Source organism: Eubalaena glacialis, chromosome 17, assembly GCF_028564815.1.
Source record: "Eubalaena glacialis isolate mEubGla1 chromosome 17, mEubGla1.1.hap2.+ XY, whole genome shotgun sequence".
NCBI classification, from domain to species: Eukaryota; Metazoa; Chordata; class Mammalia; order Artiodactyla; family Balaenidae; genus Eubalaena; species Eubalaena glacialis.
The window spans coordinates 70,743,077-70,756,672 of NC_083732.1; the positions used below are offsets into that span (position 1 = coordinate 70,743,077).

General features: G+C 42.2%; 1 protein-coding gene across 1 annotated transcript in view; it reads right to left on the reverse strand.

Annotated features, from left to right (window-relative positions):
• SNTB1 (syntrophin beta 1) overlaps window positions 1–13,596 on the reverse strand; it is a 243,128-nt gene that overhangs the window by 127,290 nt on the left and 102,242 nt on the right. The window lies entirely within an intron of this gene.

Here is a 13,596-nt window from a genome sequence, read left to right on the forward strand (position 1 = left end):
GGATCTAGTGTTTCATTTCCAAGTAACATGAGGAAACATTTTCCAATTGCCTGAATATTTAATAATACAGGAAATGAAGCACATTGTACTCCTTGGCCTTTACTGTGTGTTTCATAACAGAAGTGGAGGAGAGGGTTTTATTCTAGGGGAAAAAAAAAAAAAAAGGCACCATATTCCAAGTCAAAGTGTGTCTATAAAGGGTAAATGATGTGGCATTTTAGATGAGAGCAAATGAATGTTAAAAAGATTTTGCAGTTTTGATTCCCACTGACCAACGGTTACTGCTCAAATGTACCCCCCTCTCCTCACATCTCCATCTGTCCATCTGTTGCCTTTTTATGGAGATTTCACTGTCCAAAACAGCTTGGTATAGTCACAGCAGTGCTCTCACCTGCCCTTTCTCCAGCCCGCAGCTCTGTCATGATGGAAGAGAACACCCCCTCCAGGCCTCTGCCACTTTCCGAAGACATGACAACAATGATCACCAAGGCCATTTCTTAGCTATGCTGCCCTGTCCACTCCGTTTCCCTGTCCTTCTGGCAGCTTCCAGCCTGAGTAAAATAAACTGTCTTTTTCTCTAAGCTTCTCAAATGTCATCTCTATATCCAGCTCGCATCACCGTGGTGAAAACAAATCTTGATCAAAACTCTAGACGGGGCATAAAACCATTTATTAAGCAGGAACCTACAAATATTGACTTGGGACTGTCCAAGATGTTTTTATCCAACAAGATCAGGAAACGAAGTGTTGGGGTCAACCACGTTTTTCTTATAACTAGTATATAACTTGTCATATACATATCAGACCTATGTTCAAAAAGGCAGAATGTATATACACTTTTGTGATTTTTTTTCTATGTTTGCCTCCAGATTCATTCTCTGCCCTTCTCTGCCTTGCTCTGTGCTCCAAGATGTCAAACTCTAATCATTCAGGCTCCCTAGCTTCTGGCTCCCAGTTGCATGTAGCCAATTGGAAGCATCGACAGGAGATTCTAGGGCAGAAGAAGAGAAGGGTTGGGCTTCCCTGGTGGCACAGTGGTTAAGAGTCTGCCTGCCAATGCAGGGGACACGGATTCGAGCCCTGGTCCAGGAAGATCCCACACGCCACGGAGCAACTAAGCCCATGCGCCACAATTACTGAGCCCGCGATCTAGAGCCCGTGAGCCACAACTACTGAGCCCATGTGCCACAACTACTGAAGCCTGCATGCCTAGAGCCTGTGCTCCACAACAGGAGACACGACCACAATGAGAAGCCCGTACACCGCAGCGAAGGGTAGACCCCGCTCGCCATAACTAGAGAAAGCCCGTGTGCAGCAATGAAGACCCAAAGCAGCCAAAAATAAATAAAATAAAATAATTTATAAAAAAAAAAAAAAGAAGGGTTGAGGGTATTGACCTACCCCCAACCCTCCCTGGGCCACTGTGCATCTCCCAGGGCTCTGGTCCTCACCGGGCTGTAGAAACTTGTTCCCTCTGCCCCTCAGTCCCAGGAGGTGGGAATAGCTTCCTGCTGTTGCTAAATGCTGGGTGCCTCTCCATCCGTTGTTGGTTCCTTTAACCCAGCCCGCTCTTCGATAAACAGTCCCTTCATTAAAAGCTCTTCAGTTAACCCTTCAAGACAGACACCTGCCAGGACCCTGACTGGAATCACTGCAATTGCCCTTCTGTACTTAGTGAGTGATTTCTATGTGGTCTTCTAAGAAATGTGGCAAATGCAAAAGAAAGCCAAGACACGCCACTGGTCCTCACCACGCTTGCAAATCCAGGTAAGGACATAAAACCGTCCAAAGGTGTCATAACTCAGACTCTCAATCGAGGCAGTATCTCCAAAGGCCTAAACTTGTTCTAAGCCTCTACCTACCCCCAACCCTGTACCAAAACATATGTGCCCTCAGTCCCGTTCACTCAGGGCCAGTGTAATCATCTAGGAAACAGTGGCCAGGTGTGTGGCTCTGCTTCCATGGATTAGTTCTGGGCACCTTCTTTTCCCTCATCCCTCCAAGCCCGCTTTATCATGAACTCCTGCAGATTCTCTTTCTTAAAATCTCTCAAATTCGTCCAACTTCTTCTTAGTGCCTCTGTCCTACTCTGGTAGAAGCTGGGATTATTTCTCACCTCCATTTCTGCGAGAACCCTCTCACTGCTCCCCCAGCCTCGTCTTGCCTTCCGCTTCCAGCCCGTGCTTCACCGTGAGGCCCGAGGGATCTCTGTTCTGTTGTTCCACTGCTCCAGACCCTCCCAGGATGAAGTCCAACCATAAAATGGCTTAGCTCAGATTGTGACAACCTTTCCAGACTCTTTTTTTTTTAAATTTTGGCTGCGCCGGGTCTCAGTTGCGGCACGTGGGATCTTTAGTTGCAGCACGTGAACTCTTAGTTGTGTCATGCATGCGGGATCTAGTTCCCCGACCAGGGATCGAACCCGGGCCCCCTGCATTGGGAGCACGGAGTCTTAACCACTGGGCCACCAGGGAAGCCCCCTTCCAGACTCTTGACACAGTCTTCTCATCGACTGCTCCAAAGAGACCGATTTCTTCCAGTTCTTTAACAGAACTATGTCTTTTCTTGCCTTGGTGCCTAGACTCATACTATTTCCTTTGCCAAGAATCCCTTCTCTGCCTCCCTGCAGTGACCTTTGGCCTGGCTAACTTCTATTTTATGATTCAAGTCTCAGCATAGACATCACCGCCTCCGACAATCACCCCTTATCGCCTGCACCCACCCCCTCCAAAACCAGAACTTTGGATTAGGTAGTTGTCCTGTGAGACAGCTTCTATAGCATCCTTTACTTCTCTCGTCACCCTTCCGTAGTATTGTTTTGTAATTGCCGGCGTGCTTGTACCTATTTCCCACCTGACGGTAAGCTGTGTCAGGGCAAGAACTCTGTCACTGCTGCAGCTTCAACATCTAGCAAAAAATGATCAAAACTATCTATTTAAAAGTTGAAATTAAGAGAAGGAAGGAAATCTCAACCTGGTTTAAAGGACTGGCAATGTCAAAATTCCTATTATTTAGAAACAGACAGAGTATCTCTCAACAGTCACAGGCTCTGTATATCCAAGTGGGTGTTGTTCTAAATGTGTCTGCAGCTCTTTGTGCCCCAAACCCATCCTCTACTAAGGAGAATAAAATTCCACGCATGCGTCAAAGGACCGAAGGGCAAGGACTGCTCTGTGAACCTCCCTCTCTCCCCCTTGTCCCCATTGCCCAGTAGGTGATGCCTGCTTGAATAGAGAACGCCTGCATGAGAGCATTGGAGTTATTTTCAGAAGCTTCATTATCTCAGCTGGAAATCCTGGGGCGGCTTTTTGCAAACCAAATGGAGTTCAATTAATGAATCAAGAGCAAAGGATCAAGACCTAAATATTGAGAGTCAACATTAGCAAAAATCTCTCAGCACCCAGATGGTCAAGTTCAATGTCCCAAAGTGCTCTTAGAAGAGGGGAAACTGAGATTTTCCTGGAATGGTGTTTAGAGGCACAAGAATGGACTAAAATGAACTCATTTTACTGGTGTATTGATGAAATCACAGAACCATGCTTGACAAGTCTTCTCCTCAACTCTTTTTCTCAAGGCTAACCAAAGATAGTTTAATTCCCTTTTGTAACTTGCTTACCATTGCCAGGGAAGCCTTACTAATTCATCTCCCGCTGGTTAAAAATGTACGATAATTAGGATGAATACAGTCCTGAAGTGTATCTATGGAGGAAACTGATTTTCTTAAAAATAACAAGGCTATGAAAATGTTTTTTAAGCTCATTAAAATGAACCTTTGGTGCATTCTGTTGTATACAAAGATGCAAATCATGTAAGGGTTCTTACTGGGAAAAACATAGTGGCTTGGCCACCCATGTTCATCTCCTCTCCCCTAAAAGATCCCAGGAAAAAGACAGTAACATAGGTATAAAACCCACAAGAAAATAAGAGAGGCAAGAGTTCAATGCATGTGTGAAGGACAGACAGCAGTGGAACCAGGTAACTGACTACAGAGTCAGAGGCAAGTAATTCCTCTTAATTCCTTACTAAGAGGCAAGAAATTGACAATTTGAAGGGCTGAAGACAGGATTTCAGTGAAGTGTGAGCCCCTTGGCTCTGCAAACCTGCAGGGGCTTGGAACCTCCAGAGAGAGGACTGGGGGTGATGCAGGGCTCAAAACAAGGGTCCTGTGTGAGTTCTGCAAGCTGAGTGGTGGGACTGTGAGAAAGCTGGCAGAGGGAGGTTCTCCACTTTTCCCACCACCCACACCCACGGAAAGAGACTAGATGGCTCTCCCCTAAGTAACTCAAACTTCCAAACACCAACATTTGCAGAATCAGAAGGGGTCCCTTAGTATGGCTGACTCAGCAAGCAACAACTGTGCGTGAATTCTCACCAATGATTAAGCCCCACTCCTCATACACATAGGTTCCAACAGGCTTCTTAGTCTCTCCATGTAAAAAATGAACAGATAGCAATGGGTCACCAGACATTTGAGGAAAACCTCCAGCAAGGAATATGAAATCGAAACAAGCAGAAAAAAGGTAACTGGAGAAACAAAGAGCACAATGAAAAATAAACAAAACTAATTAATAGTCTACAAGAAGTAAGAGAAAATATGGGATCCATAAAACAAGAACAAAATTCTCTTAAGAAAGAACATTCAGAGAACAAAAAGAGCTAAAATATAATAGCTGAAATTTAAACAAGATATATTCATGAGAATGGTCAAAAAATAAAGTAAAAAAATATGGTGGAAACAGCAGAGAAAGAAACAGACTTAGAAAATCAATCTAGGAGGTCCAATATCCTTCCAACAGGGGAGGCAGAGAGAAGGAACAAAGAAAACAGAGGAGAATTTTATCAAATAAATAATATGAGGAAATTTCCCAGATCTCAGACATGAGTCTCTGGATTGGTTTACAAATGGGCTGCAGATTAATGATAAGAATTCATTGCTTTTTTTGTAAAACAAACCTTTTAGATTTATTTGATTTTTAAACTATCTGCCTTTATTGTTTTTTGATAAAATTTAAACTTTCATTTAAAATAACTTTAAAAAAGGGAGCATCTTACCTATTTTCTTAGGTCTGTTTTATGAATGCTATGAGGCATGTCTCCTTACTTTGTCTCACTATGTACACTTAAAAACAATACAACTGATTGGGACTTTATTTCCTATGTCAGATTTCTGACTAGTTCAGCCCAATCTCCCTGAATTTCCCCTTCCCATTATCTTTAAACAAATTGTTGAAATAATAGTATATATTCCATTTCCTATATTTTCCAAATGCAGAATGTGAGCACAGTTGAAACAAACACCAAGGCCATCTCTTGTTTTATGCATATTCTTCCTAGAGTAACAAAATAGTTCACTGGGCTTGTCTGAGTAAGAAACAGAACAGAGAGCAAGATAGGTAGAAAGATAGATAGATAGAAAGAAAGAAAAAGATAGATAGATAGATAGATAATGTGATTGATAAAGATAAATAAGTAGATGGATAGAGAGATGGCTAGATAGATAGAAAGATAGATAGATATAGATAGATAGATAGATATGTGATTGATAAACATGATAAATAAGTAGATGGATACAGAGAGGGATGGATAGATAGATAGATAGGTAAACGGACAGGTATAGACAGATGAATAAGCATGACCAAAATCGTGCTCTTGGTGGTAGAGGGAAGCCCACACTTTCAAATGAAAGTGGTAGATCATCCAAAGGTTAATACTCAACTTGTTTGTTTTTAGTTTTCAACATGATGGTAAAGTTTAACTTGTTTTTCTAAATAACAGTTGAAAAAATAGAACATTGACTTTTGTTCATGATACACATGGCCAATTACAAGCAATTCTGCAGCCATGTGAGGAGGCTTCCCGTTCCAGCACAATGGTGGTCTACACAAATTCAGAAACCCTTCTGCTATGAACACCTAGATATGCTGGATAAGATATAATAAGAAAAGTTTGCTTGTTTATGTTTTAATGTAATACTGAGCTTGCAAGAAAGAAAAGGAAACTCCCAGGTATAAAAAAAAGTGTACAAGGGCATTGAAAACCAGGAGGGTGAGTATTCACTCTGATCATGAGGCATCCCTGATGAAACGGGGTGGAGGCGGGGTGGTGTCAGAGAGTACATCAGGCAGTGCTGGGTGGGCTGAGGACTGTCTTGATACATAAATGACAACTAAGGCTTCGTGAGCCCAGGAGTTGGGAAACTGGAACTGAAGTTTCTGCAGAGAGCCAGACGTCTCAGAAGGCTAAACCCCTCTGTGAAAGAATGTCTTACAAAACAGCCTCTGCTCAACAGCTTGGGGAGATCAGCTGGAAACTTCTCAGCTGGAAAAAACTCCCCCCACCCCTCTTGCACCCAGGAAAAAGGATATTTTGATCGAAAGCTGCATTTATGCCATGGTTATGCTGCCAGGAATTAGAGGATATCTACATTAAGTCATCTAATCATCACAACAATCTTATGTGGTCAGTATTTTAAAGCACATTTTATAGATAAAGAACCTGGGAATCAGGGAGATTAGATAATCTGTCTAAAGTTAAAGGGAATAAGTAACAGAATTGGGATTCAAACTCACATTTTCTAACTTCAATCTAGAGTTTTATTTATTGATATTAGTTAATCTGGGCCTCTGTTTTAGATATTTAAACTGTGTCCACTTACTACAGCACCAATATAAATTGATTTTTCATTTTTCCTGTTTCCAAAATGTAACATCAATCATGATCTGCTGGTGGTATTTTCAGTTATGAGGCCACCATGATGTGTCCAACCAAGAGTGAAGAAAACCGAACCAAGAAAATACATGTTTTGTGAGCCTCTTAACAGGAGAAACACTTTTCACAAGCAAGAACTTACGGTGGAAAGAAGATGGTTATAAGTACCCCATGAATCTTCATTCTGGATGTACTATAGGAGAGGATTTTTCACTAGTATTCTAAGTTTAAAGAGTATAGTTTAGAATTCTACATAAGATATGGTGGTGGTTGGGGGGACAATAATGTGTGCCCAGACAGTGGGAAAAGGAGAAAATAAGGTGAAACCAGTAAAATGATTACTCTTCCGCTGGGGGTCACTAAAAGACCATCTGTTTATAAATGTGTAACTAAAGTATTTGGGATCACCTAAAACTCTGAACGACGGGATACTGGAGCAACTTCAGGGAGCCAGGACTGGAAAATGATATAATTTGATCAGCAAAAATTCAGTCCAGGGGGCTTCCCGGGGGCTTCCCGGGGGCCTCCCTGGTGGCGCAGTGGTTGAGAATCTGCCTGCCAATGCAGGGGACACGGGTTCGAGCCCTGGTCTGGGAAGATCCCACATGCCGCAGAGCAACTGGGCCGTGAGGCACAATTGCTGAGCCTGCGCACCTGGAGCCTGTGCTCCGCAACAAGAGAGGCTGCGACAGTGAGAGGCCCGCGCACCGCGATGAAGAGTGGCCCCCGCTTGCCGCAACTAGAGAAAGCCCTCGCACAGAAACGAAGACCCAACACAGCCATAAATAAATAAATTAATTAATTAATTAATTAATTAAAAATTAAAAAAAAAAATTCAGTCCACTGTTCTGATCCCCATCAGATATAAGATCGTGTGAAATTAAGGGGACAGGGGAGGGCCACTTGGGGGAACCCCGGGCCATTTACATACAGACCAGAGGAGATGGGAGTCTGAGTAGAGCAGAAATTAACATAACGGCCACCGTGGCAAAGCTCTTCTGATCTAGGAAAGGACAGCTTCCAGCTTCCTCATGGAAAATATACTTCTTATGGTCGATTGGCATATCTTGTACTGATAACCTTGGTGACAACCTAATTTCTCACATAGCTGGCCTACATGGAGAGAATGCATTGTTTAGGCTGCCTTGAAAGTCCACGGTGTTTTTGTTACTTGGAGTTCTGGTATTCTGCTTATTATTTCCATTTGTCTTCTAATACGGCCTGCCCCTAATGGGGACACACAGATCCTCCCATGCAGGTGTTTACATCTGTTTGACAACTGCACTGCCCATTACAAGTGAATCCTGGTTTGTTTGGTTAATATGAGTCCACCCCTTAGAGATGGATCCAACGTCACTGTGCCTCTAATTAGGTTTCTGATCCCCTGTGGCTGAAGCTTGGGCACTGGATTATGGGGATATCACTGAGGGCACTTTGTGGGAACAAATCCATGGGTCCTATAGGATTTACCAGATCCCATCCCTCTGAATTATGGTGTGATGAGTGGAGCTTTTCCACCTGAAACCACAACAACGCTTTCTGTGAATTTTTCACTTAGGTGCTGTAAATAAAGATGTGCACTGTTTTTCAAGAAAGATTGTGTGCTCAATAATTTAACCATGAGGATCTACAGTGGGGTCTGTTACTAGTACACAGAGTCATGAACAAAGCTTTGTATACCACCCACTGCATTGGTCCATCTGCTTTCAACGGGCTTGGTTAATGAATTGTCTTGGTTTAAATTTGCTGAGCGTGGCAGGATAGAACCGTGCTTTTTCTTTTATTCACAAGACTATTTAGTAGAAGATTTTTTTTAAAAGAAGTTTTTGAAAAGGTAAGAATATCAAAAATGGGCAGATAAATATGCCATTTATCATTTATTAACATATCGTATATTTTTGAATGCCTGCTTTATATCAAGCAATGTTCTAGAAAGCTGGGATTCTTTTTTTTGGCAGTGTGCGGGTTTTTCTTTAACTTTTTATTTGGAAATAATTTCAAATTTACAGAAAACTTGGAAAATTAGCAATTGTTTCAAGAATATATGAATACCCAGGTGTACCTACTGTTAATATTTCCCTCCATTTACTCTATCACTTGCTACTTATCTCTCTTCATAATAATTTTTAGAAAGCTGGGATATCAAAGTAAAAGCATGGGGAATCCCAGACCTCAAGGGTCTTCTGGCTTTAAGAACTGGGTAATCATGTTAGGAAAAAAAAATCACAAGTCATTATAAAGGATGCTATCATGAACGGATCTATACACAAGGTATAGCAGGACCTGTGCTACCCCTGTGTTGAGGCTTAAAGGGTGACTAGGAAGCTGTCAGGGAGGCAAGTGTAGGGTGTGCAGAAATTGTTTAAGGGTTCCTGGAGCCTAAAGGATGAGATGCAGAGGCACTGGACAGTTAGGAAAGATCCAAAACCTCATGGGGATTTAGTGAAGGTGACGGAAGCCATGTTGACCAAATGGATAAATTTTGAGTGTTTCACACTCCCTTAACTAGCTGCGAGTAGGGTAGATGCTAGGGGATGGGGGAGGGGCAAACTAGAACCTTGGAAGCACCCAGTAGAAAATATGTCCCAATAGTCTAGAGAACTTGGGATAGTCTGCGCCTGGACTAGGGCAGTGGCCGTGAAGGCAAAGAGCTGACTGTGAAACACAGGAGATACTTACGAGGTGCAATTCAAAAGAACTATTGTAATCATTGACAACCAGCACTAGCAGTGACATATCCTTGTGGATTCAGTGCCTGCTGGGTGACCTTTTTTACAGCAAGAGCATCAATGCTACCTGCTGTTCTACGGCTGTTTCAATTTGAGAAATTGAACATTAGAGCTTTTAATGCAAACTATGAGTAGCTGTGTGTCACCAACCGAGGGGATTAGCCCTGAGATGCTGAGGTTCTAGCATCCAGGAGACCGCTGATTCCTGGCCATGGTGCTTGCATTTCAGGTGAGCTATTCTGCCAGGCGCTACAATCGGAAGCAATGGGGTGTCACGATTAAGAAACTGAGCTTGGTGCCAGCCAGGCCTGGGTCTGAATCTCAGATTTCCCATTGGCTTCAACTCTTGTTTCTGAACTGAGTTTCGTTGTCCATAAAGTAGAGATTAGAGTACTTACGACCTAGGGTTGTTATCTGGATTAAATGAGATACTTGCTTAAATTCACACGTAAGTGGTGGAGCTAAGATTCCACCGTGGATCTAGCTGACACCAGAGGCAACACTCTCCCTTTCAACTTCTTTCCCTTTTATATTTAATATTTGCATAATTTTCATTATTTTTAAAAATGCTACACTTTCAGTTTCTATTTCCCTTTTGACCCAAGAGCTATTTATTTCAGAGAGAGCTTTTAAAACTCCATGAAGAAAGGCTTTCTGTGCTTTGGTTTTGTTATTGGTTTTCTAGTTTTATTCCACAATCATCAGAGGATGTTGTTTGTATTATTTCTACCTTATGGAACTTACTGCATTTTTTGGTGACAATCTATGGTGAATTTTGTGAATGTTCTATGTGGATTAGAAAAAAAAAGTGTACTCTTTATTATCAGGGTACAAAGACTGTGATGTATCCAGACATCCCTTAATTATGTCATTTGGGTCTTTTTTTTTTTTTTTTTAATTTATTTATTTTTGGCTGTGTTGGGTCTTCGTTCCTGTGCGAGGGCTTTCTCTAGTTGCGGAAAGCGGGGGCCACTCTTCATCGCGGTGCGCGGGCCTCTCACTAGTGCGGCCTCTCTTGTTGTGGAGCACAGGCTCCAGACGCGCAGCCTCAGTAGTTGTGGCTCACGGGCCCAGTTGCTCTGCGGCATGTGGGATGTGGGATCTTCCCAGACCAGGGCTTGAACCCGTGTACCCTGCATTGGCAGGCAGATTCTCAACCACTGTGCCACCAGGGAAGCCCCCATTTGGGTCTTTTGTATCTTTGTTTATCTTTTGTCCAATTGCCTTGTCTTGGATTGAGAGTAGTATTGAACTACCTAATTTTAGTATGCTTCTATTTCTTCTTGCATTTTCTGCATATTTTGCTGTAAAGGTTGCTGCTGTGTTACTTGATGTGCATTCATAACTGCTGAATTCTGTTCCTTGTGAACTCTGGCCTTTAACATAAACCAGTTCTTCTTTGTCTTGTTCTGTGCTTTTCAGTCTGCACTTTACCCTGTCATATATCAAGATCAAAATTGATGCTTTTTGTTTTTGCTGTTAGTTTGCATTTGCCTTATATAATCTGCCCAGCCTGTTATTTTTGGCCTTTTAAAATCACTTTGTGTTAGGTGTGTCTCATATTCAGCAGAGAGTTGAATTTTGCAGAGTCCATATTTCTGAATGGTACATTATACTCTGCCTGGCGTGTGACTGGAGCTCCATAAAATATTTGTTTCTTTTTTCTTTTCTTCTTTTATTCAATCAGGGTCAAGACTCAATTAAGCCCCTAGTCTTTTTGCTTTTTTTTCTTTTTTTCAGTTTTAATGAGGTATAACTGACAAAATTATAAGATATTTAAAGTTCACATCATGGTGATTTGATACACGGATACATTGTGAAAGGTTAATTTATTGTCAGCAGTTTTGGATCTGTTTGGACCAAAATCCCCTCCTGGACCCTCTGGCTTAGCTGGATTCTCGTTTTCGGTCGTGCCCTACTGGTTCTCACACCCCAGCAGGACAGGCTTTCCCTTACCACCTAGGAGGCCCTCCATATACTTATCAATGGTCAACTTGAAGAGCACCGATATAAAAGTTTAAAAATGGTAACTATATTCAGTATCTTGTGATAAACCATAACGGAAAAGAATATGAAAAAGAATGTATATATATGTATAACTGAATCACTTTGCTGTGTAGTAGAAATTAACACAACATTGTAAATCAACGATACTTCAATAATATAAAATTTTTTTAAAATGCATCCTCTCTACTGGCTTGACAAAATGAAGCTTCCAGTATTTGAACTAAGGCCCGATATCTCTCCAAATATTCTTTACAATGTAATTAAATGATTGGGAGAAATATGATAGCATGTAAGTCCACAGTTGAAAGGAACCCTAGAAATCATCTACTCAAACTCTCTCCCTAATGTATTAACCACTTCTACAATATCCCGAGTTTTCTAGTCTCTGTATTTTTCTGGGAATGGTAAACTGATACTGTCACCCATTCTATAGGCATGACATTAAAGACCAGTTGTATCATACATTAACTATATGACCATAGGAACTTACGTAAGCCCTGAGCCTCAGTTATTTTTATCTGTAGAATGGGGATGATGTTAGAAACTCAGAGGACTAAACATGATTACAAATTCAAGGACAAGGCAGGAAATGTGAAGACTCAGGCTGGTAATTAACTGAACCCCCTAAGTGTAAGGCAAAAGGAGTGACTAGGAGAGTTCATTCCCTTTTCAAAGGAGAAGACTCTACTGGGCTCCTATAGATGGGAGGCCTGCCTGTGGCAATATAGGCTTAATGATATCATTAGATCTTCTAATTTTTCTAGAAAAGTAGAAATCTGGCTTTTTTTTTTTTTAATAAAGTAATTTCTTATAGCCCATGTGAAAGTTGCAGAAACCCTTTTTTTTTCTCTTTTTTTGGGGGCACACCACACAGCATACGGGATCTTAGTTCCCTGACCAGGAATTGAAACTGTGCCCCCTTCGGTGGAAGCACAGAGTCTTAACCGCTGGACAACCAGGGAAGTCCAGAAATCTGGCTTTTTAATGTGAACTTTTCTGACAATTCAATGTGACAACTAATTCAAATTTCTTTGCAACCCTAGATAGACCACTAAAAAAACATACCTGTGGGCTGGGGACACCTAAAGGCTGCCACTTTGCAGTCTCTGGGCTGAAGTAATTAGCATGCTGCCCAGCACAAGACAGCCACTGGATAAATTATGAATTCATCAGATCTGAAACCTTAGACCTCAGACTCTTGGGAGAAAGGACTTGTTTGAATGAGTGGGTAAAAGCCCAGGGAAGAGGAAACTCAGGAACCAGGATGTCAACTGTAGGCCCAGGAAAGTGGTAGAAATTGAGGGGAGGGGGAGCAAAACAAAGAACAGGTGGGAATGGACCATCTAAGAATTCTGCTTCCTTCCCAGTCTGCCTTCTCAGATTCATCTTTTGCTGATACCCCCTGGCTCGCTCATACAATGGCTGCTCTCTGATCCCTATGCAGATAGAACTGATGTAGGAGACGGGCGGGGAGCGGGGTAGACCCTGCAGCTGACTGGGGTCAGAAGGGCTAGCGGCTTCCTTAGCATAAGTTTACTGGGAAGAGAACAAAAAAAGCACTGAGCTGTGAGCCAAGGAGGCAACTTTCTCCCTGCTCTTACTTCCTTTGGGTTTTCCCCATCAGCAGCTCGGAACCCAGCCAAATACTTCCTCCTCGGGTTCGGGTGGGGTTGCAGCTGTCCCACTCGTATTGTAAATAAGGGCCAGTAGAGCTGTTTCTTTTTTTAGCATTTGAATGAGGATGCAAAGGTCACCACGATTCCCCCCTCACTGGCTCAATTTCTCTCTCTCTTCTCTACATGTCTTTTATTTTCCTTCCAGATGTATGTTTTCTGTGCAGCAGAGATAAAGGAAAACTTTTGGGGGAAGAGGGACCCCAAATACTTGCTCATCTTGCCTGGATTCCTTCTAATTGCCATGGATTGGGTTATATACCTATCCTGTGGCAAAGATGTCATGTATAGGCTTTGGGAAATAGCACTCCAGGCTTGGATCGAAGCCACTCCTTTTTCTCTCTTGAGGATAAAGAGAGTTCAGAGCCGAAAAGTGTTAAGGATGTTCTCATCAAACCCTCCAAGTACACAGTTGAGGACCCCGAGGCCCAGAGAGGCCTATTTGCTTATTGTTACCTAACATCAATAATACATAGTAT